The 21914-nt window shown below is 45.0% G+C and overlaps 1 pseudogene; it reads left to right on the top strand.

The window, feature by feature from the left end:
• Positions 1–20854: 20854 nt before the first annotated feature.
• On the top strand, positions 20855–21382 carry LOC142433520 (ubiquitin-conjugating enzyme E2 C-like; annotated as a pseudogene).
• The last annotated feature ends 532 nt before the right edge of the window (positions 21383–21914 follow it).

Below are 21914 nucleotides of genomic sequence, written 5' to 3'. Positions count from 1 at the left end.
CACCCTTCCTGAGATTCTGAATGTTCTCGGGTGGTGCCCGTTGTAAAGCATCCTCATTTGATGCTTGTGTGATGGTATATGATACGTTGAATTCTTAATCTATAAAGGGGAGACAATTGCAGTTCCCTCAACCAGAAGCTGCCAGAAATTCGAGACAGACTGAAACGGGAGCATGGAATTGGGGATATCATTGCAGACATCAGACGGATCCTGGTTGCAAGCAGAGAACATCAGCACGATGTTTACCCATGCTTTACTGACTATGAAGAGGCATTCAACTCCGTGTATCAGATGATGGGTAGCCTCCAAAGGAAGGGGAATTCCAGAACACTTCATTTTGCTTTTGTGGAACCTGTACATAGACTCAGAGGCAGTGGTTGGAACAGAAAACGAGGGATAGGATGCTGTGTGGTCTAAAATCAGGAAAGGTATCTTTTCGCCACACTCAGCCCATTTGTGGCAGTCCTGGTGGCACAGCAGGTTACTCCTAGAGCTGCTCACTTCCAGGTCAGCAGTGTGCAGTGGGCGCGTCATCTGGGGAGTGGAACGACATGAAGAAGAACGCAGCATCAGATCCGGAGGAAGACTCCAATCTGTGACATGCAGACGGCACAACCTCGCTGAAAGCAAGGAGAACCTGCACATGGAACTCAAGGATTGCAGCCTTCCTTGTGGATTATACTGCAAGATAAAGAAAGCCAAAATCCTTGCCACTGGACCAATAAGCAACGTCATGACAAAGGGAGAACACATCAACGTCAAGGATTTCATTTCACTTAGCTCCACAATCAGTTCCCATGGAAGCAACAGCCAGAAAATCAAGCAATGTACTGCATTGAGAAAATCTACTGCAAGAGAGTTCTTTAGAATGTTAAAAATCAAAGATGTTACTTTGAGGACTAAGGTGCATGTGACCCAACCCATAGTATTTCAATCACCTCATATACATGTGACACTTGAATAATAAGGAAGAAAAAGAAGAAAGGATGCCTTCGAATTATGGTGTTCAAAAAGAATATCGACTACACCATGGACTTCCAGAAGAATGAACAGATCTGTCTTGGGAGAAATACAGCCAGCATGCTCCTTAGAAGTGAAGAAAGTGAGATTTCGTCTCGTGTAACTTGGACACGAGGGATGGATGCGCCCCTGGGGAAGGACAGAATGCTTGGTAAAGTCGAAGTAAAAACAGGAAGACCCTTAGATGGATTGAAACAGTGGCTGCAACAATAGGTTCAAACCCAGGAGCAACTGTGAGGATGGAGCAGGGCCGTGCAGTGTTTCATGCTATTGTGCATAGGGTCGCTATGAGTCTGCACTGAGTCATTTTACAGCAATCCAGTTTACAGATGCAGAGGCATGCTATATGGGTGGAGGAGACATTTCCCCTTTGGCTGTACAAGATGCTCATAATAGAGACTCTCTCATCCTGAGAGTTTGGATATATCTGTCTTGAGCTTGAAGCTGAATGCAAGAGAGGGGTGCAAGGGTGCAGGTTCACAAATCTGTGTTCAGCAGCTGTTGGATACAGCACAGTTGCCTTGTGTTATTTCCAGTATCTTTTTGACAGCCACCTAGCCTGAGCTGCCGTCCCTATGTTTATAGATAAGAAGATCAAGCACTAGCAAGTGGAAGACTCGGAATTTGAAAGCAGGTCTCTCTGTCTCCAAACCTATGCTCTTTCCGGTAGAGTGCAGTGACTGAGACTCTGGCCACTGCCAAGTCTTGTTCCTCCCCACTCCATCTTAGTGAGGGAGCATTCCAAGGCAGGAGGAGGGGACGTACTAGGACGGAGCCATTCCCTTCCCAATGGAGGGAGATGAGCTGGCTCACGGCTGACCATTGTTCCTAAACTGCTATGTGATGCTGCTCTTTTGACCCATGAAGAAAAATATTTGACTTTTAGCATGACGAACTAGGCTGTGAAGTCTCTGTATGGTGCAAACAAACAGCTAATGTGATCAGCAATTCACTGAAAAAAAAAAAAGGTGGTGATTTGCGTGCACCCAGAGGCACCTCAGAAGAAAGAGCTGGTGATCTACTTTCAAAAAAAAAAAAATCTTTAAGCGAAACCCTGTGGAGCACAGTTCTGCTCTGAAACCCGCGAAGTCTCAGGAAGTAAAGTAAACCTATGACCACTTCTCTGATACACACGAACCCCTTTCATTCAGTGAACGTGTGTTGAGCGCCTAGCTATAGAAGATGCTGGGCTAGAACTTGGGAGGATTTGGAAATGTATAAAGTCTAGGTGAATCCTGTAAAACTACTTAAGTCATTAGTTAACAAAGTGAAGATTATTTTGAATCTAGACCAGTGGTTCTTAACCTGTGGGTCGCGACCCCTTTGGGGGGTGTCGAACAACCCTTTCACAGGGGTCACCTGATTCATAACAGTAGCAAAATTACAGTGATGAAGTAACAACAAAAATAATTTTATGGTTGGGGGTGTCACCATAACATGAGGAATTGTATGAAACGGTTGTGGCAGTAGGAAGGTTGAAAACCACTGATCTAGAAAGACTAAAATATGTTCAATTTTTCCGTGTTACATTGGTCCCTGGCATTCACAAGACAGATCAGGACTAGATTTGCCCACAGGGACCTCAGCCACCTGGAGGGATTAGAAGCTTGAGCGTGAATACATTTCTCAAGGAAGATTGGCTTCTGAGAGATGAAAAGAAAGAAAAAGAGAGAGTCTTCCATGACTTGATTGTTAAGCCAGGAAAGCCCCAGGGAAACAAGAAGAGGGAGACAGGAAGAAAAGGGTAATAAGTTCAGAAAAGGGCTTTTCTGTGAGCTGATCAAAAGTACTTATTCCTACACAGACAGTAAAAAGAATGAGAAATTTTAAAAGCACCGAGTAAGAATCCTAATGAGCCAACAGTTCTTTGCATATGTGGCCTCTTAAGCCAGTGGTGAAAGCAGGAACCCGCCATGGGGTAGAAGAAAGGACAGGGGCAAGGAAAGAAAACTGATGCCTACATAATACCACATTCCGAGTGGACTCCAGGAGGATTAAAGACGGAAAAATGAAACTGTATTCACTGCAAAAACATAACTTGGGAGAATATCTTCATTTCTGTGGGCTAAAACGCTCAAAACACACATCGCTCAGGGGAAAACTGGATTAAGTTGGTTGTATCAAAAGTAAGACATTTCGCCCAACAAATGACACTGAGGAGAAAGTTGACAGCTGAGAGATTGAAAGGACCTTTGCAGTGTCTAAAACTGACAACAGGGCCACATTTTAAATATATGAGGAGTCTCTGCACATCCATGTGAAAAAGACAAACTCTCCCTGGTGGACATGATTCCACCCTGATCAGACACGCACTCCCCCAGCTCAGCCAAAGACTTTTCGTTGTCCAAGGTCATCCCTCCATGGAGACGTTCTCCACCCAAAGCAGTCCACGAGGGACTATAAATGCCCAGTTTCTGTACTTCTGAAAAGTCATCTCTGCTCCAGAGTTTCCTGTGGTTCTACTGGAAGCCTTCCGTGCAACCTCATCACAGTTCAACTTCTCTTCTGCCCAGTTCTGTTCCTTTGCTCATGCACAGGTGCTGTTCCCAAGAGCACACACTAATGAACGTCCTGCATGCTGATTCCAGATGCTCAGAATCTGTTTCACAGAGGACCAGCTTGGACCCACTAAGACTGGACTGGTCTGTTGACGCAACCTCACCTGTCACCTGGCTGGCAATGAGAGCACTATCACTGGTGGTTTGTGGAGCACCAGTAGCTGTTGTCAGGGAAGTGGGGTTCAGTTGTTAAGATTTTTGGGGGGTATGAAAAAGAGAGGATGAGGGGCTGGCCCCAATCCCAACTATGTGTACGCCCCCCGCCCTCTACCTCAGAAGAATGCATTTTTGAGGACAGCACTGGGGCTACAGCTTGGGGAGAGGGGCAAGTCTGATTAGAACACACGGGAGAAATGCAAAGGGATGGGGAGGGAGGGGAGGACATCCTGGCCCACCAAGCCCTGAGGATGATATTTCTCCTTGGAGCAGACAATGCACAGAGAGGACCATAGGGCCGGCCCCACCACAAGAAACGACGTCCCTCACTAAACCATAGTGCTGCAGGGGACAACACTGGAGACACAGTTGGAGAATTGTGCACAATCTGACCCCATCGCACTGGGCAAAACACTAAGGGCATGCAATAGAGCAGCAAGGGGAACATAGTGATGAAATCCCAGGGGAATACAAAAAAAAAGAGTGTGGCACCCCATCAGACTCAACTGGAAAACACTCGTAAAGACAAACAAACAGACCTTGAACTATTTATAGGCTTTTCCATTTTTGTCAGCGGCTTGCTTTTTGTTGTTGTTGGTTTTTTATTGTCATTGTTTTATTGTTTTGTTGGTCTTGACTACCTTTGTTGTTTTATTTGGTTTTACCTGGTTTGTGCACTTATGAATCTGTCTGCATGTCTATCTAGATAAGATAGGCAGGATAAATGATTTGGAGATGAAAAGAATGGAACCAGTGGTTCCAATGGGGATACGGGAGAAGTGGGGGTGGGATAAAGGAAGTGGAGGGTGGGGGAAACAAACCCAGAGACAAGGGAACAAGTAAACTAAAATCAATGGAGAGAAGGGCATAGGATGCCTAATGGAGCTTAACCAAGGGCAATGTAGCAGTGAGGAATTATGAAACCTGAATGAAGACCAAACATGATGGTGGGACAAGAGGAAAGTAAAAGGAAATAGAGGACAGAACCAGGAGGCAAAGGACATTTATAGAGATCTAAATACAAGCATGTACATATATAAATATATATAAATATATATAAACATATGGGGGAAAAACTATGTACTCATATCTCCATGTTGAGAATTAAGGTTGCAGATGGACCTTGGATCTCAACACCAGTACTCCCTCAACACAAGAACACTTTGTTCTAATATCCCAGCATTCTGTGATGCTCACCTTCCTGACATGATCAGTTGCTGAAAACGAAATGGGTGCATAAGCAAATGTGGTGAAGAAAGTTGATGGTGCCTGGCTATCAAAAGATATAGCATCTGGGGTCTTAAAGGCTTGAAGATAAACAAGCGGCCATCTAGCTGAGAAGCAACAAAGTCTACATGGAAAAGCACTCCAGCCTGTGTGATCATGAGGTGTTGATGGGATCAGGTATCAGGCATTTAAGACCCAGAAATAGATCATATTCAATGTGAATGGGGAGTGGGGGGCATGGGGTGGAGACCCAATGTCCATCTGTAGACAATTGGACATCCCCTCACAGAGGAGTCACAGGGAAGAGATGAACCAGTCAGGGTGCAGTATAGCACCGATGAAACACAAAACTTTCCTCTAGTTCTTGGGTGCTTCCTTCACCCCACTATCATGACTTCAATTCTACCTTACAAATCAGATTAGACCAGAACATGCACGCTGCTACAGATAAGAGCCCCAAACACAGGGAATCCAAGTTGATAAACCACTCAGAGCCAACAATGAGAGTAGAGCTACCAGGAGGATTAGGGGAGGGTGGGGGAAGAATGGAGGATTTGATCACAAGGATCAACCTATACGCCCCCCAAAGGGATGAACAATGGAAAAGTGGGTGAGGGGTGATGAAGGATGATGTAAGATATGAAAATAATAATCTATAACTTATCAAGTGTTAGTGAGGGAGGGCGGGTGGGGAAGGGTGGGGCAAGAAATAGGGAACAGATATCGGGTTCAAGTGGGAAGATAATGCTTTGAAAATGATGATGGCGGCATACGTGCAAATGTGCTTGACACATTGGATGAATGTATGGATTATGATAAGAGATGTAAGAGCCCCCAATAAAAGTATTTTTTAAAAAAGGAAAAAAGCGAAAGAGAGAATGAATCCATAGGTGTTTAAGAGTTTTAAGGACCTTGGAAATGGATGTTGCTGGAGGCTGTCAAAGAATGTGCACCTGTCTTGGAGGACGTACATCCAGAATGCTCCTTGGAAGCCAGAGTGGTGAGACTTGGTTTCAGTGCCTAGAAATGGATTGCTTTGATCTTATCAGAGACTAGGCCCTGGAACGGGACATCATGCTTGGTAAATGAAAAAGACGAAGACCCTCAAGAAGGTGGATTGATATAGTGGCTGCAATCTAACAATTGGGAGGACAACGCAGGATTGGGCCGGGCCGGGTTTCATCCTGTTGTAGGATTGCTATGAATTGGAACGGAATTAAAGGCGACTAGCAACAAAAAATATCAAAACATTGGAGAGGGACAAAGAAAGACTGAGGGTGAGTAGTCACCAGCAGAAGGTGAACTCCTTGGTATGGTTCCTATAGAAACCAGACAGATCTTGGGGTATGATAGTGGACTATGTGGCAAAGTCCTCCAAATAGTAGCACCCGTTGTAGCTGCTGTGCCACATGGTGCGTCTCTGAGGAGCAGGTCCGCATGGCCTCAGGGACATGGTATGTCACTGATTGTATGAGTGCATTCTTTTCCACCTGCAGTAGAAGATAGAGACTTCACATCTATATGGGGTGGACAAGAATATTTATTTACTTAGGAGCTTATCACTTTGCCAGGGGGAGATGATATTTTAGCCAGAGGGCAAAGCATGTGCAAAGGCATGGAACTGTGAGTGCTCACTGCACAGCTAGAGGGGAAAAGTTCTTCGTGGTAGGGGTGGCTCTGAAGACGTGCTGGGCCCAGCTTAGAAAGGCTCTAAGGAAAGACAGTAGAGACATGTGCCTTATATGTTGATCATGAGTTATTATTTTGAAAGATGAGCTTGGTTATCGCCAAATCAACAAAAGGGATTTCTTCTGCGGCAGAATATCTAATGTTTAAAATAACAGTTCTTTTGAGGCAGAGATTTTTTAGCACATCTTGGCATTCATGATCTCTTCTAATCCTCATAACCACCCTGTAAGACAGGGGTTATGGTCCCTACTTATGACAGAGGAAGAAAGGGAAGCTGCTAGAGGTGAGTGAGTTGCCAAGGTCACACAGCTACTGAGAAGTTACAATGATATTCAAACCCAATCAGTTTCTTGTTAGAGCAAGAATCCTCAATAAAAATAAAAGTTTAGAAAGCATCTTCTATAGTCCATGTGCTATTTACAGCATCACGCACCCACACACATACACGCACACACACACTTCAAACGGAGATATTATCACCATCACGCTGGTGTTGTGACAAGGCAATGATGAATCTTGGATAGAGGTTAACTAATTAGCCTAAGGTCACATGTCAATAAACAGCAAAAGAGAGATTTGAACCCAGATAAATGAGACCCTAGACTCTAAGCTAAAATACTACCCTGACTTTAAATGTGATCTTGTGCTGATTCAGAGATTCAAAACTGATCGTCAGCATCTGGGCTGAAGCACATGATTCAGTTAGGCTTGGTGGAATAAACATAGGCTTTAGAAATGGAATACCTGATTTTTCACTGACTGGCTTAGTGAATTTACCCTCCACAAGTCTTGATTTCCTCAATTACAAAATGGGAATAATAATATAATCCACTTTGCAGTGGATTAAGAGGATTAAGTGAGCTAATGTACATCAAGTTTGTGGCATAATTATTGGCATGGATCGACACATTTTAGCTATTTTTTTCTTTTTATGTTGTTGCTTTTGTGTCTGTGCACTACCATCTGATCAAGGACATTGAGCTTATTGGATCAGAGATCTTAAGTTTGTCCCATCATAGACTCCTCAGGAAGGTGGTAAAACTTTATCCAAATAATGACTTTGTCGTTAGAGTCTGGCGAGTCAAATCCAATTTACGATGACTTTATGCAGAGAACAAAACACTGGCCAGTTCTGTGTTATCCTCAGAGTTGTTTGTATGTGTGAGCCTCTGTGGTAGCCACTGAGCCAGCCCATCCCACTGCAAGTCGTCCTTATATTCACTGAGCTTTACCGAGGATGACGTCCTTGGTCAGGGCTTGTCCCTCCTGGTAACACGTTCCAAGTATGAGATGAAGTTCCTATCCTACTCCTAAGCAGCATCAGGCTCTACTTTTTCCAAAGCTGAGCTGCTCCTTCGGGCAGTCCGTGGTACTTTCCATATTCTTTGCCAATGCCATTCAAAGACATCATTTCTTTTTCGTCTTCATTTTCCATTGTCCAGCTTTTGCATGATTTTGAAGTGATTGAAAATACCATGGCCTGGGTGGATACATCATAATCCTCAAGGTCGTATCTTTGTTCTTTAACATGTCAAAGGAGTCCCTTGCAGCAACGTGCCCAGTGCAGTACGTGGTTTGATTTCTTTACTGTTGCAGCAATCGTGGATCTAAGTAAATGAATTCCTCGACAACTTCAACCTTTCTCCAGTTGTCACTGTCGCTTACTGGTCCAGCTGTTCATGGTTTTGTTATCTTCATGTTGAGGTGTACTGGAGGCTGTTGGGATAACGTTTTGTGTCAATTTGACTGGGCCAGGATTCTCAGTGATTTGACAGTTAAGACCCAGTCATCCTCCATGATGGTATTTCCTTGAGGGGTAGCTGGCTTCCACTATAGGTGGACGCTGTGGGAAAGCTTGCATGCTTCTGGCTGGGTCTGGATCCTGCATCTGGTTTGCCAACTTCCAGTTCTTTAGACTTAAACTGGTGGCCTGTCATACTGCCTGCTGAACCTGGTAGTCATCAGCGGTCTACACCTACTGACCTTGGACTCATTAGCCTTTGCAGCCAGAAGCTGGCCACATAATGCGCCGCGCTCAGGAGACATCAGCAGTTTGCCAACCTTGGATTCCTCTGCCTTGGCAGCCAGAAGCCTCTCCTCCCAACAGCCAGTCGGGTTTATCAGCCCTTGAAGCCACTTGAGTCTTTTGACCCACAGACTTGGAACTTGCCCACCTCTACAACTGTGTGTGCCATTTCCTTGATATAAAGCCTCTTTGTATATGCACATATCACTTCCCTGGTTTTGCTTCTGGAACACAGCTTAAGACAGCTGTGGTCTTTGATCTTCATCAGCAAGTGCTTAAAGTCCTCTCTGTGTTCTTTAAACAAGGCTGTATCATCTGCATATCAACGGTTCTTAATGATCCTTCTTCTAGTCATGATACTGCAATCTTTTTCCGTATAATCCAGTTCCACAGAGTGGATTCATTTTTAAAAAATCATTTTTGAAAAAGTCATTTTATTGGGGTCTTTTACAGCTCTTATCACAGTTCATACACCCATCCATTGTGTCAAGCACGTTTGTACATTTGTTGCCATCATCATTTTCAAAACATTTTCTTTCTACTTGAGCCCTTGGTATCAGCTCATTTCCCCCCCTTCCCCACCCTCCCTCCCTCATGACCCTTTGATAATTTATTTTTAAAATGTTTTTCATGTCTTAACACTGACCACTGTCGCCCTTCACCTACATTTCTTTTGTTCATCCCCCTGGGAGGAGGTTATATGTCGATCATTGTGATCGGTTTCCCCTTTCTCCCCCCACCTTCCCCTTCCCCTCCTTGTATTGCTACTCTCATTGTTGGTCCTGAGGGGTTTAACTGTCCTGGATTCCCTGTGTTTCTGTGCACACCCTCTGGTCTAGCCGGATTTGTAAGGTAAAATTGGGATCATGATAGTGGAGGGGAAAGAGGCATTAAAGAACTAGAGAGAGCAGTGGTCTCAATCTTCCTAATGCCGAGACCCTTTAATAGAGTTTCTCATGTTGTGATGACTCCCAACCATAAAATTATTTTTGTTGCTACTTCATACCTGTAATTTTGCTACTGCTATGAATTGTAATATAAATATCTGATATGCAGATGTATTTTCATTGTTACAAATTGAACATAATAAAAACATATTGATTAATCACACAATATGTAATTATATATTGTGAAATATTTATATGTTTTTCTTTTTTTAATTATTTTATTGGGGGCTCGTACAATTCTTATTACAATCCATACATACACCCATTGTATCAAGCACATATGTACATTTGTTGCCATCATCATTCTCAAAACATTTGCCTTCTACTTGAGCCCTTAATATGGGCTGCTCATTTTCCTCCTCCCTCCCCACTCCCCCCTATTTATGTGTTTTTCGAAGGTCTTAGGCTACCCTATGAAAGAGTCATTTGACCCCCAAGGGGGTCACAACCCACAGGTTGAGAACTGCTGAACTAGAAGCATTTGTATGTTTTGTGGGTGTTATACTGTACCCTGACTTATTCATCTCTTCCTTGTGACCCTTTTGTGAGGGGATGGAGTGGATCCACTCCTATGGACTGACTTAGTTCGGTGGAAGAATACAACCTGGATGCACATCTTTTCTCATGTTAAATCAGGCAGTAGCTACTTGTTCTGTTCAAAGAGCTGCCTCTTGGTTCATGTAAAGGCTTCACAAGAGAACAGTGAAGTGTTCTAATTCCCATTCTTTGCCAAGTTTTCCATAATATATGGTCCACAAAAATGACTTTGCATAGTCAATAATACACAGGTAAATCTCTTTCAGTCAGTAAGACCCATCTGACAATAACAATAGTATCCCTCATTCCACATGCTCTTCTGAATCTGGCTTGTATTTCTACAGTTCCCTGTCTACGTACTGCTGCATTGTTTTTAATTATCTTCAGCATAATTTTACTTGCACGTGATATCAATGACTTTTTTTATAACTTCTACAGTCCTTTGAATCATCATTTCTTTAGAATAGGCAACTATATGAATCTGTTATAGTCATTTAGCTCAGTCATTGCTTTCCAAATTTCTTAACAAAGACAAGTAACCAATTCCTACCTTGCACCCATTTGTTGAAACTTCTCAAATGGCATTCCAGCAATTCCTGTAGCCTTGTTTTCACCAAGGAGCCCTGGTGAAGTAGTGGTTACACATTGGGCTGCTAACCACAAAGTCAGCAGTTCAAAACCACCAGCTGCTCCATGGGAGAAAGCTGAGGCTTTCCACTCCAGTAAACTGTCTCAGAAACTGACAGGGGCACTTCTAACCCTAGTCAGCATCGACTCGATGGCAGTGACAGTGAGGGTTTTCACTAATTCCTTCAATGCAGCTTAGCTTCTTCCTTCACTGCCCTCATTTCTTGATCCTATGCAGCTTCCTGAAACTCTTGAACAGTGACTCTGTGTATTCCTTCCTTCATCCTTTGATGCTAAGTATACTGTGCTATGCTGGGTTGTCTAGAGAAGCAAAGCCAGTGGTTTGTGTTGTTTGCATATAGAAAGAGATTCATATAGAAAAATGGCCTACACAGTTGTAGAAGTAAGCCTAGTCTGATTCAAGTCAGGCTTCTCCCGACTCGTGTAGCCGCGGAAGCCGATGAGCAGGAAGTAGGATGATGATGTACAGGTAAGGTGGGGTGATGTGGGGGAAGGACACAGGCTGGTGATGCCGAAGTAAATGAATCTGAGATTGGGCAAATGAATCCACTGTCAGTAGTCTTCCAATGGCTCCTGGCATCAGTTGTCGGGGAACCAGATGCAGAATCCAGATCCAGCAGAAGGAGAATAGCCAAAGAGAACTCAGCTTTGCTGGGGCTCTCTCTCCAATACAAAAGGCCACACCCACTTGAAGGAGGTGTCATCAGGCTGAGATTTGATTGATTGGTTGGGCTCTCCCCCTCCCTACCCTTAGCCAGAAGCATCTAGTTGCATCTCCATTACACATGCCATTCAATTTACCTATGTCCATAGAATCCTCTACTATCACAGGTCAAGCTTCGGTTTTCCCCTTCAGTTCTTTTCAGTGTGAGAAATGCCAGGTGTGTGCTTCCCTTTTGGTTTTCAAAATTTCTAACAAGGAATGTACAAAGTAAGTACAAAAGAAAATTGGGAGTTATAAATATTCAATGGAACACTTCAAGACGGGCGTCCTCGGCATTCAGTGAGCTGAACCAGACTAGTATGGACTATTTTGAACCAGACAGATGGCTTGGGAGACATAGAATACAATGCACAGGATTGTAAAAACCTCAAAACCCACTGCCAGTGAGTTGATTCTGACTCATAACTACTTTCTACATCAGAGTGGGACTGCTTCCTAGGGTTTCTGAAGCCATAATGCTTTAAGGGAGCAGCAAACCTCATCTTCCGCCTATAGAGCAGTTAGTGAGTGAACTGCTGACTCTGTGGTTAGCAGTCCAATGCATAGCCTACTACCCGACCAGGGTGCGTTTAGGATTGATTATAAAGGAAACCAAAACCTGTGAGAACTGGAGCAGGTATAAGCAGGAAACCTGTCAGAGCTGGGAAATCCAAATCTTTTCCACTAAAAGGAGAGAGAGAAGAGTGGTAAGACAGCACCCTGTCAAAGGCGGAAAACTTGCCAGACCTGGAAGAACAGGTCAGCCCTGTGGACTTGCATGTCTCACAGAATTCACTGTAGAGTGAAATATTGATACTAAAACGGCTTTCACATTGAAATGCATCACATAGTAATATAAGTGCATCAAGTAACAAGATCTAGTGGGTGACCTGATATTAACTATAAGTTCAAAGAAATGATAAGGGTAGAGGACATTTAGGGATAATCTGTAATCACCTGCTGGTGACTTTTGGGGCAGTCTCCAGTCCTGCTAAGTCTACTGGGGCAAATTGACCACATTTATCATGAAAGAAAATGCTAAATTCCAATAAAAGTTTGGTGGGAAAAAAAAGTGTACATTTTCCCACATCCAAGTTCACGGGCCCCTGGGTTGGGAATAGTTGGTAGAGAGGAAGGCAGTGTCGGGGAAGCTAGAATGAGCCTGTCTGTGTGGGTCTCTTCGGTCATGCATTAAGACATTATTTGATTGACCCTATGTGCCCCTAAGTCCTGATCTCCCCTTTACACCTGGACCTGTCCCACCGAGTTCAACAGATGGTAGCTCCCTCTTCCCAGTTGCCCAACAAAACCTGGGTATCACCCTGGATGCCCCCCTCTCTCTCATTAAACTCACCGGGAAAATTTATCAACTTTGCTTCCCAAATAAACCCAAACTCTGGCCTCTTCTCGCTCCCTCCACTGCTCCCACCCTGGCCCGAGCCACTGTGGGCTCTCTCCTGGTTGTATTGCCAGCTGCCTCCACTCTGTCCTCTCCACTTTCTCCATCCTCAATTCCACCCCGTCTCTGGAGTGGCCCTTTCCTGGGTTAGTCTCCTGGCTCCTGCCCTGTGGCTGCCTGAGGTGCCCCAAATGTACCAGGCAAGCTGCGGCCAACTGTTCCTTCTGATAGTGAAACCCTTCCCTCAAAACTGGCGTTTGGACCCCCTCCACCTCCTCCTACTCTTGGCTCTGTCACTCCTTCCTGCGGCCATGCGGACTTCCCTCTCTGAATGCGTGACTCGTAACTGCAGGCTTCCCAGTCTCCTAACCCGGATCTGTTGTTCCTTTGCCATAGCACGAAAGACCTCCTAGTGTGTTCGTTTGCATCATTTACTGACTATGTTTGTTCGTTTCTCCTTCATCTGCACACCTCCAACTAGAATATGCGCTCCATACAGACAAGGGATCTCTGCTCTGTTCTTTGCTCCATTTCCAGGGCCTAGAGTACTTGTGGTCCCCAGGGGAAGGGAACCAATATGCGGAGTAAATAAACAAACAGCACGATTGACAGGCTGCATGTTGGAATGAAACTGTGTCAACCTGAGGACCAGAGCTGGGTTCCCTTCCAGAGTCTGCCACCGATAAGCTGTGCTACTTTTGACAAGTCTGTGCATCTCTCTGAGTCTCGGTTTCCTCATCTGTAGCACGGAGGTCATCAATCCCATGTCACGCCTTTGTGAGGCTGAAGGGAACCGGTCAGTTAAGGGTTGGGCACTTTGCAGGTGTTAAACAAATGCAAGTTCCTAGTCCCCTTCTGATCTGGAGCCAGCAGCTTCCTCGTGTTGGGACGGAGCCCTGGGAACTCCTTCAAAGGGGCAGGGCTCATGTCCCTTTCCCTCATCCTGTTCACTAAAAGGCTCAGAATAGAACCAAAGTCTCCTGGCCCCACTCGGAGCTGTAGCCAGCAGACCTCACGACCACTGTCTTCCTGCCCACCTCTTTCTTTGGAGGTGGAAAGTCAGCTATTGGAATAACTTACCAGGGGCAGGGCAAGGAAAAAACAGCAAAACTTGTTTTAAAAGGGAGTTATACAAGCATATGTAGGAAAACCCCATTGAGGGACATAAATGCTGATTCAAAGGAGTAGGAAATATGAAATTTGACAGTTTTCCAGGCCTTCCCTGGTCCTAAATTTCCTCTCTTCCATCACACGTTTCTCGCCCACAAAATGGACATAAAAAAAAAAAAGATGATAGGCTGAAAAATAGACCATGTAGAAGGGGGTGAGGGGTGGCAAGCAGAGGTTGTTATTCAGCAAGAGAGTAAGTGCTCTTCCCCGCTCCCACCAGCCAGCTCCCCACGCCTTGATGGGGAAAGGCAGTCTCTCGCAGAAGCCGATGTCTCCCCAGAGAAGGAGAATGAATTCTGGATTACTAATGGAGACCGTTTCGCAGGGCTGCTTTGATCTCCTGCCCAAGCCAGGGCCGGAGACCAGCAAGTCGGGACTCCAAGGAAAACCAGCTTCACAGCAGTTTCAAGCAGCTGTCTTCCCGCAGGGGCGTGTGCCTGCAGAGCCCGCAGGCCCTCCAGTCCAAGCCAGCTTGTGCCCAGCTCCTGTGCCCTTATCCTTCAGTCCCATGGAGGCCTGCCTCCCCTCTGTCTCCCTGTCCAAAACAGAGCCGGACTGGCGGCTGGAAATGAGTGAGTGTGAAGTGAGACTGCGCACGGCTCTTTGTTGAGGGTTTGTTTTTGCCAAGAGGCTCAGTGGAGAAGATTGCATTTCTCAGTTATTTTTAAACCTGGATTTCTGGAATTTGATTTGGAAAAAAGGAAAGAAAAAAAAATCCAGTCATAAGAGGGTAGTGGCTCTGGGCATCCTCCTTAGGAGGTTTAAGTTGTCAGGAGCCCAGGGAATGTTGAGTGGACAGAGGGATTCGAGTTGGTTTCAGGAAGCATCCTTGCTCTCCATAGCATGAGCAGGAAAATCCCAAAGGCTGGTGGTTCAAGTCCACCTGGGGGTGCCTCAGAAGAACGACCTGGAGAGCTACTTCATTAAAAATCAGAGTGTTGGAAACCCTGTGAAGCATAGCTCTCCTGTGGAACACATGGAGTCACCATGAGTCTGGGACAACTCTATGGCACTTGATACTTCTTTTTAATATATGAGGCTTCGTTTCTGGTCCTTGCCACAGAGCAGGCTCTGTACTGGATGGTGATGGAGACCGTCTTGGTGCTGTTGAGTCCATTCCAACTCACAGCTGAGATGACAAATGTGATGGTGGTAGCATCATACAGGAGCTTGTCAGGGGTGGGACACCAAGATTGGGAAGACGGGAGTAGCAGCTACCTGAGCTACTGACACCGAAGAGTGAGTGGACATTAGCAGAACACGGCTAGCGAAGAGTGGGTGCAGAAGGCTGAGACGAGAGGCAGGAAAATAAGGGCTTTCATGGCAGACATTCCTGACTTCCTCTTTCTGCCCATCTCTGACAAGCGGAGCCACTTAGGCAAGTTGCTTAATCTCTCTGCGCTTCATTCTCTTCCTCTTTAAAGAAGCAAACATGAGCCCCTACTGAGTGTCAGGCCCTGTTGTAAGCATCTTATGTATGTATATAAGCTCAAAGGGTAATTTTCAAAAACAGATAGTATTATCACTCTCATATGGATATAAAACAAACCTGTGCCAGTGACTTTAATGAACCTATCAAATAATGTAGGGTGGTTATGAGTCAGAATTGACCAATGGCAGTGAGTATGTAAGTAATGCCCTGATAGCTCTGTGGAGTGGACATTGGGCTGGCAACCTTGAGGTCATTGGTTCAAACCCACCAACTGCTCTAAGGGAGAAATATGAGGCTTTCTTTTTGTTGAGGTAAGTAATAAGAGAACCAGCAAGATGTTGCAATTGTTTCAGAGGAGACTTGAAAGCACCCTACATGTGTAATCTGAAAAGACACTCTGGAGTGAATTTGCCAGTGTCAGGCGTCAATAGGGCAATAATAAATTGTCCACAGGTCAATAATAAATTGCTTTGCACCTGCCTCAGTCAGCACCTCTAAGAATAAGACTCGTTTGCACCATTAGCTTTCAACCACTGTGAAGTAACCCGGAGACCATGAAAAGCAGAGATAAGCCCGTTGGCCGAGCTACTCAGAAGACCACCATGTTGCAAGATCTTTCACAATTTGTTCCTGTCGGCTCTCCCTGTCCCTGGTGATCAGAATGATTTCAAAGAAAGACTCTTCTTGATCCCAAAATAAGCTTGGTCTCAGTAGACTTAGCCTCAGGGTTTACATAGATTTTTTTTTAAGCTAAGCACAGATGGCTTAAGAAGAAAGAGATAGCATTTCCTTATTAATCTGGAAAATAGAACATTAGAACATTAACCGTACTCAAAACAAATAGTTGCAACAAACTTTCCCTCACCAGTTCACTGAGTTCCCTGTAGTTCATGCTTATTCTGCTCTTGAGTTAGAGTCACATGTGTTTCTTGAGTCTGAAAAAAAAAAGAATAATAAAGTTGCGGTGACTTTAATTCTGACTCATGGTGAGCCCATGTGTGTCAGAATAGAACTGTGTATGTGAGTCTGGGTTGTCTAGAGAAACAAAGACAAAACTTAGATGTATAGGAAAGGGCTTTGTATCCAGAAGTCTTCTCAGGTCAAGAGGCCACCAGCCCGGTCCAGCTTAAGCCCACGAGTCCGATGCCAGCCAGAGCCTCTGGGACTCCCCTAGCTGCAGGCCGATGATGCTGAAGAAAGCAGATACACAAAGATCACAGGCTGGCGGGGGCAGAGCTGAAAGGATCCGAGGTCCGTGGAAACCTGGCACAGTGCCCGAGTGCCCGCAGCTCTAGAGTCAGACAGCCCACCCGGGAGCAGAAAGAGAGGATGGACAACAGAAAAGCAGGTGAAGGGAGACGTCGGACAGGGCAAGATATGACACAATAATAATTTATAAATTATCAAGGGTTCATCAGGGAGGGCGGAGCAGGAATGGAAGGGGAAAAATGAGGAGCTGATGCCAGGGGCTTAGGTGGAGAGCAAATGTTTTGAGAATGATGAGGGCAATGAATGTACAAATGTGCTTTACACAACTGATGTATGAATGGATTGTGATAAGAGTTGTATGAGCCCCCAATAAAATGATTTTTTAAAAAGGAGCAGAAAGAGAAGTTCCTAATCTCTCTGTTATAAAAGGCAACACCCCCCAGGAGGCATCACCATGTTACCCGATGGACAAGTTGGATTCCTCTCCTGCCCAACCCGCCCTGCACCTCTCCACAGGCACCATCAGGTTGCCATGACATCTAACCACCACGCTGTGGTTTGCAGCAGCTGATGTTTCAGAAGTAGATCACCAGCACTTTCTTCTAAGGTGCCCAGAGGGTGGGTTCAGCCCCCAGTCTTTCAGGTAGCAGACAAGTAAGTTAATGTGTATTAGCAGTCAACCAGGGTCAGGAGTTACCTAGTTCCACAATCAATGCCTGTGGAAGCAATAGTCCAGAAATCAAGGCATGAGTTCTCCTAAAAGATTTTTCTTTATGTTTTTTGTGGTTTTCTTACTTTGTTTTATATATATATATATATTTATATTTATATTTATATTTATTTATTGGTGGTAGTGGTGGTGGTGCTTTGTTTCTCTTTTTTAATCGTTTTATTAGGGGCTCATACAACTCTTATCACAATCCATACATACATCAATTGTATAAAGTTCATTTGTACATTCGTTGCCCTCATCATTCTCAAAACATTTGCTCTCACTTAAGCCTTTGGCATCAGGTCCTAATTTTTTCCCCTCCCTCCCCGTTTCCCCCTCCCTTGTCAACCCTTGATAATTTAGATTATTTTGTCATGTCTTGCCCTGTCTGACGTCTCCCTTCACCCACTATTCTGTTGTCTGTCCCCCAGGGAGGAGGTCACATGTAGATCCTTGTAATCGGTTCCCCCTTTAAACCCACCCTCCCTCTATGTCCCCAGTATCGCCACTCACACCACTAGTCCTGAAGGGATCATCCGCCCTGGATTCCCTGTGTTTCTGGTTCCAATCTGTATCAGTGTACATCCTCTGGTCTAGTCAGACTTGCAAGATAGAATTGGGATCATGATAGTGGGGACGGAGGTAGGGGAAGGGAAGCATTTAGGAACTAGAGGAAAGTTGTATTTTTCATCGTTGCTACATGGCACCCTGTCTGACTCATCTCCTCCCCAAGACTCCTCTGCAAGGGGATCTCCTGTGGCCTACAAATGGACTTTGGGTCTCCACTCCACACTCCCCCCTTATTCATTATGGTAAGATTTTTTTGTTCTGATGATGCCTGATACCTGATCCCTTCAACATCTCATAATCACACAGGCTGGTGTGCTTTTCCCATGTGGGCTTTGTTGCTTCCCTGCTAGATGGCCGTTTGTTTACCTTCAAGCCCCTGACTCTCAAAAGATTGATTTTTCCTTTATTAACAGTTTTATTGGCACTTCATCCATCTATCATACAATTCAATAGGCCATTCATATCGAGAAGAGTTGTACAATCTTTATCACAATGAATTTTAGAAAAAGATATTTTCCCCCAAACTTCAAATTACCTTTAATAAAATAAACATCAAATTCCAACGAGAAATCTCTCATGCTACTACCCCAAGTCTTCAGGGGAAATAAGAGCAGTCTAGAAAAGTCAGCATACCCGAGAGAAAAGGCAGACAAATGTGAGGCGTCAGCCAATGTGCACGGGTCACTCTGGGTCATAACTGACTGGGCAGCACCGAACAATATCAGCAAAACTGAGCTAACAGCCGTGGTCAGAGAGAGGAAGACCCTCGACATGTATGACAAAGACTTGCTTTAAGAAAGGGATGTATACAACCAGACAACAAAACAACAAAAACAAACCACTAACAAAGAACAGAACAAAACAGTTCACAAGAGAAAAGCTTGTAGTTCGTTCAGGGATCGTCTGGTTGTATACTGTTGCTTTGTTTTCCTCTGTCTAGTTTTCGTGCATGTTAGTGACTCCACAGGTCTGTCTGAATAGGACAGGCTGGATGAACTATCTGGAGGAAAAACAACGGGACCGACAGTTCTGGGGGGACTTGGGGTGGGGGGTAGGGGGGGTAAGGAAGTGGTGTTAACAAACCCAGGGACAAGGGAAAAACATGGGACCCCAAATGGTAGAGAAGGGGGAGTGGCAGGCCTGGTGGGAAATGATCAAGGGTAAGGGTGCTTAGAGAAGAGGTATACTCTAACCCAGGTGGCGATGAAGCATGGTAGTAGGGCAGGAGGAAAGTCAAGGGAGATGGAGGAAAGAGCTAGGAGTCAAAGGGCATTCATGGAGGTCTAGACAAAGACATGTACATGCAAATATATATAGGAGGATGGGGAAATAGATCTATGTGTCTATATTTATAGGTCAAGTATTAAGGTGGCGGAAGGACCTTGGGCCTCTACTCAAACACTCCCTCAATGCATGAATACCTTCTTTTATTAAATTGGAACTCTATGATGCTCACTCTCCCAACACAACGGCTGGAGCCAAAGTGGGTGAACAAGTAAATGTGGTGAAGACAGCTGATGGTGCCCGGCTATCAAAAGAGATAGTGACTGGGGTCTTAAAGGCTTGAAGATAAACAAGCGGCCATCTAGCTCAGAAGCAACAAAGTCCACATGGAAGAACACACCAGCCTGTGTGATCGAGTGGTCCCAAAGGGATCAGTTACCAGGCATCAAAGAACAAAAAATCATATCATTGACTGCACACCTCCATGATAGGATCGCTGAAGACAAATGGGTGCATAAGCAAATGTGGTGAAGAAAGCTGATGGTGCCCGGCTATCAAAAGATATAGTGTCTGGGGTCTTAAAGGCTTGAAGGTGAACAAGCGGCCATCTAGCTCAGAAGCAAATAAGCCCCCATGGAAGAAGCACACCGGCCAGTGCGATCACGAGGTGCCCAAGGGACCAGGTATAAGGCATCATGCAAAAAAAAAAGATAGAAGTGTGTGTATGTATGTGTATATATGTGTATATTTATATATGTATGTGTATATATGTATATATATCATATTAAATGAAGGGGGAAGTGCAGAGTGGAGACCCAAGGCCCAAGTGTCGACCAATGGAGATCCCCTCATAGAGGGGTTTAGGAGAGGAGATGGGTTAATTAGGGTGTGAGGTAGTATCGATGAAGAACACAGCTTTCCCCCAGATCCTGGATGCTTCCTCCCCCCAACTACCATGATCCGAATTCTACCTTGCAGGGCTGAATAGGACAGAGGCTGTACACTGGTGCATATGAGGGTTAGAGGTACAGGGAATCCAGGGTGGATGATACCTCCAGGACCAAGGGTGTGAGGGACGATGCTGGGAGAGTGGAGGGTGAGTGGGTTGGAAAGGGGGAACTGATTACAAGGATCCACATGTGACCTCTTCCTTGGGAGAGGGACAGCAGAGAAGGGGGGAAGGGTGACTCCGGATAGGGCAAGATATGACAAAATAACGATGTATAAATTACCAAGGGCATATGAGGGAGGGGGGAATGGCGAGGGAGGGGGGAAAAAAAAAAGAGGACCTGATGCAAGGGGCTTAAGTGGAGAGCAAATGCCTTGAGAATGATTGGGGCAGGGAATGTATGGATGTGCTTTATACAATTGATGTATGTATATGTATGGATTGTGGTAAGAGTTGTATGAGTCCCTAATAAAATGTAAAAGAAGAAAAGAGAAAAAAATGATTAGGGCAAAGACTGTACAGATGTGCTTTATACAACTGATGTATGTATATGTATGAACTGTGAAAAGAATTGTATGAGCCCCAATAAATTGTTAAAATTAAAAAAAAAAAAAAAAGAAAGGGATGTAGGCAGTTGCCTTCCAGTCTCTGGAGATCCCGTCTGCCAACACCGGGCGAATGGCCTCCCCAAACCGCGACCCAGCCGCAGTCAGTGTTGTAGCTGCCCAGAAAGGAGCCGAGCCCAGCGGGGGCGCAGAGGCTACAACAGGAGCTGATGACCCTCATGATGTCTGGCGACAAAGGAATCTCTGCCTTCCCGGAATCAGACAACCTTTTCAAGTGGATAGGGACCATCCACGGAGCAGCTGGTACAGTCTCTGAAGACCTGAGATATCAGCTCTCCCTGAAGCTCCCCAGTGGCTACCCTTACAATGCACCCTCAGTGAAGTTCCTCACCCCCTGCTACCACCCCAACGTGGACACTCAGGGTAACATCTGCCTGGACAGCCTGAAGGACAAGTGGTCTGCCCTGTAAGACGTCAGGACGATTCTCCTCTCCATCCAGAGCCTGCTGGGAGAGCCCAACATCGACAGCCCTTTGAACACACATACTGCGGAACTCTGGAAAAACCCCACAGCCTTTAAGAAATACCTGCAGGAAACCTACTCAAAGCAAGTCTCCAGCCAAGAGCCCTGACCTTCCCTGTCCTTGTGCTCTCTTCTCTTCTGTAGCTGTCTGTCCTCCCTCCACCCCGCCCCTTGATGTCTGTGTAGAACTCTTATCTCAAGCTGTGGTGTCATTTCTGTTGTGTTTGTTTTTTAAATTAAGTCTCCATTTGCACCCTGTGATGATTGTATTAAATAAATAACATTTGGGGTTGGTTGGGGGGGGGGGAAGGAAGAAAGAAAGGGATGTAAAGTACTCATGATTTGAAGTGACAGTTATCAAAGAGCTCTACTTCCAGGGGAGAAAGCAGTATTTAATTTTGAAGAAATCATTTTATTGGGGGCTCTCACAGCTCTTATCACAATCCGTGCATCCATCCATTGTGTCGAGCACATTTGTACATACGTTACCATCATCATTTTCAAAACATTTTCTTTCTACTTGAGCCCTTGGTATCAGCTCATTTTCCACCCTCCCTCATGATCCCCTGATAATTTATAAATTATTATTTTTTTCATGTCTTACACCAACCACTGTCTCCCTTCACCCACTTTTCTGTTGTCCGTCCCC

The sequence above is a fragment of the Tenrec ecaudatus genome, chromosome 1, assembly GCF_050624435.1.
Source record: "Tenrec ecaudatus isolate mTenEca1 chromosome 1, mTenEca1.hap1, whole genome shotgun sequence".
Classification (NCBI taxonomy): Eukaryota; Metazoa; Chordata; class Mammalia; order Afrosoricida; family Tenrecidae; genus Tenrec; species Tenrec ecaudatus.
This window is presented reverse-complemented; position numbering and strand designations above follow the sequence as displayed.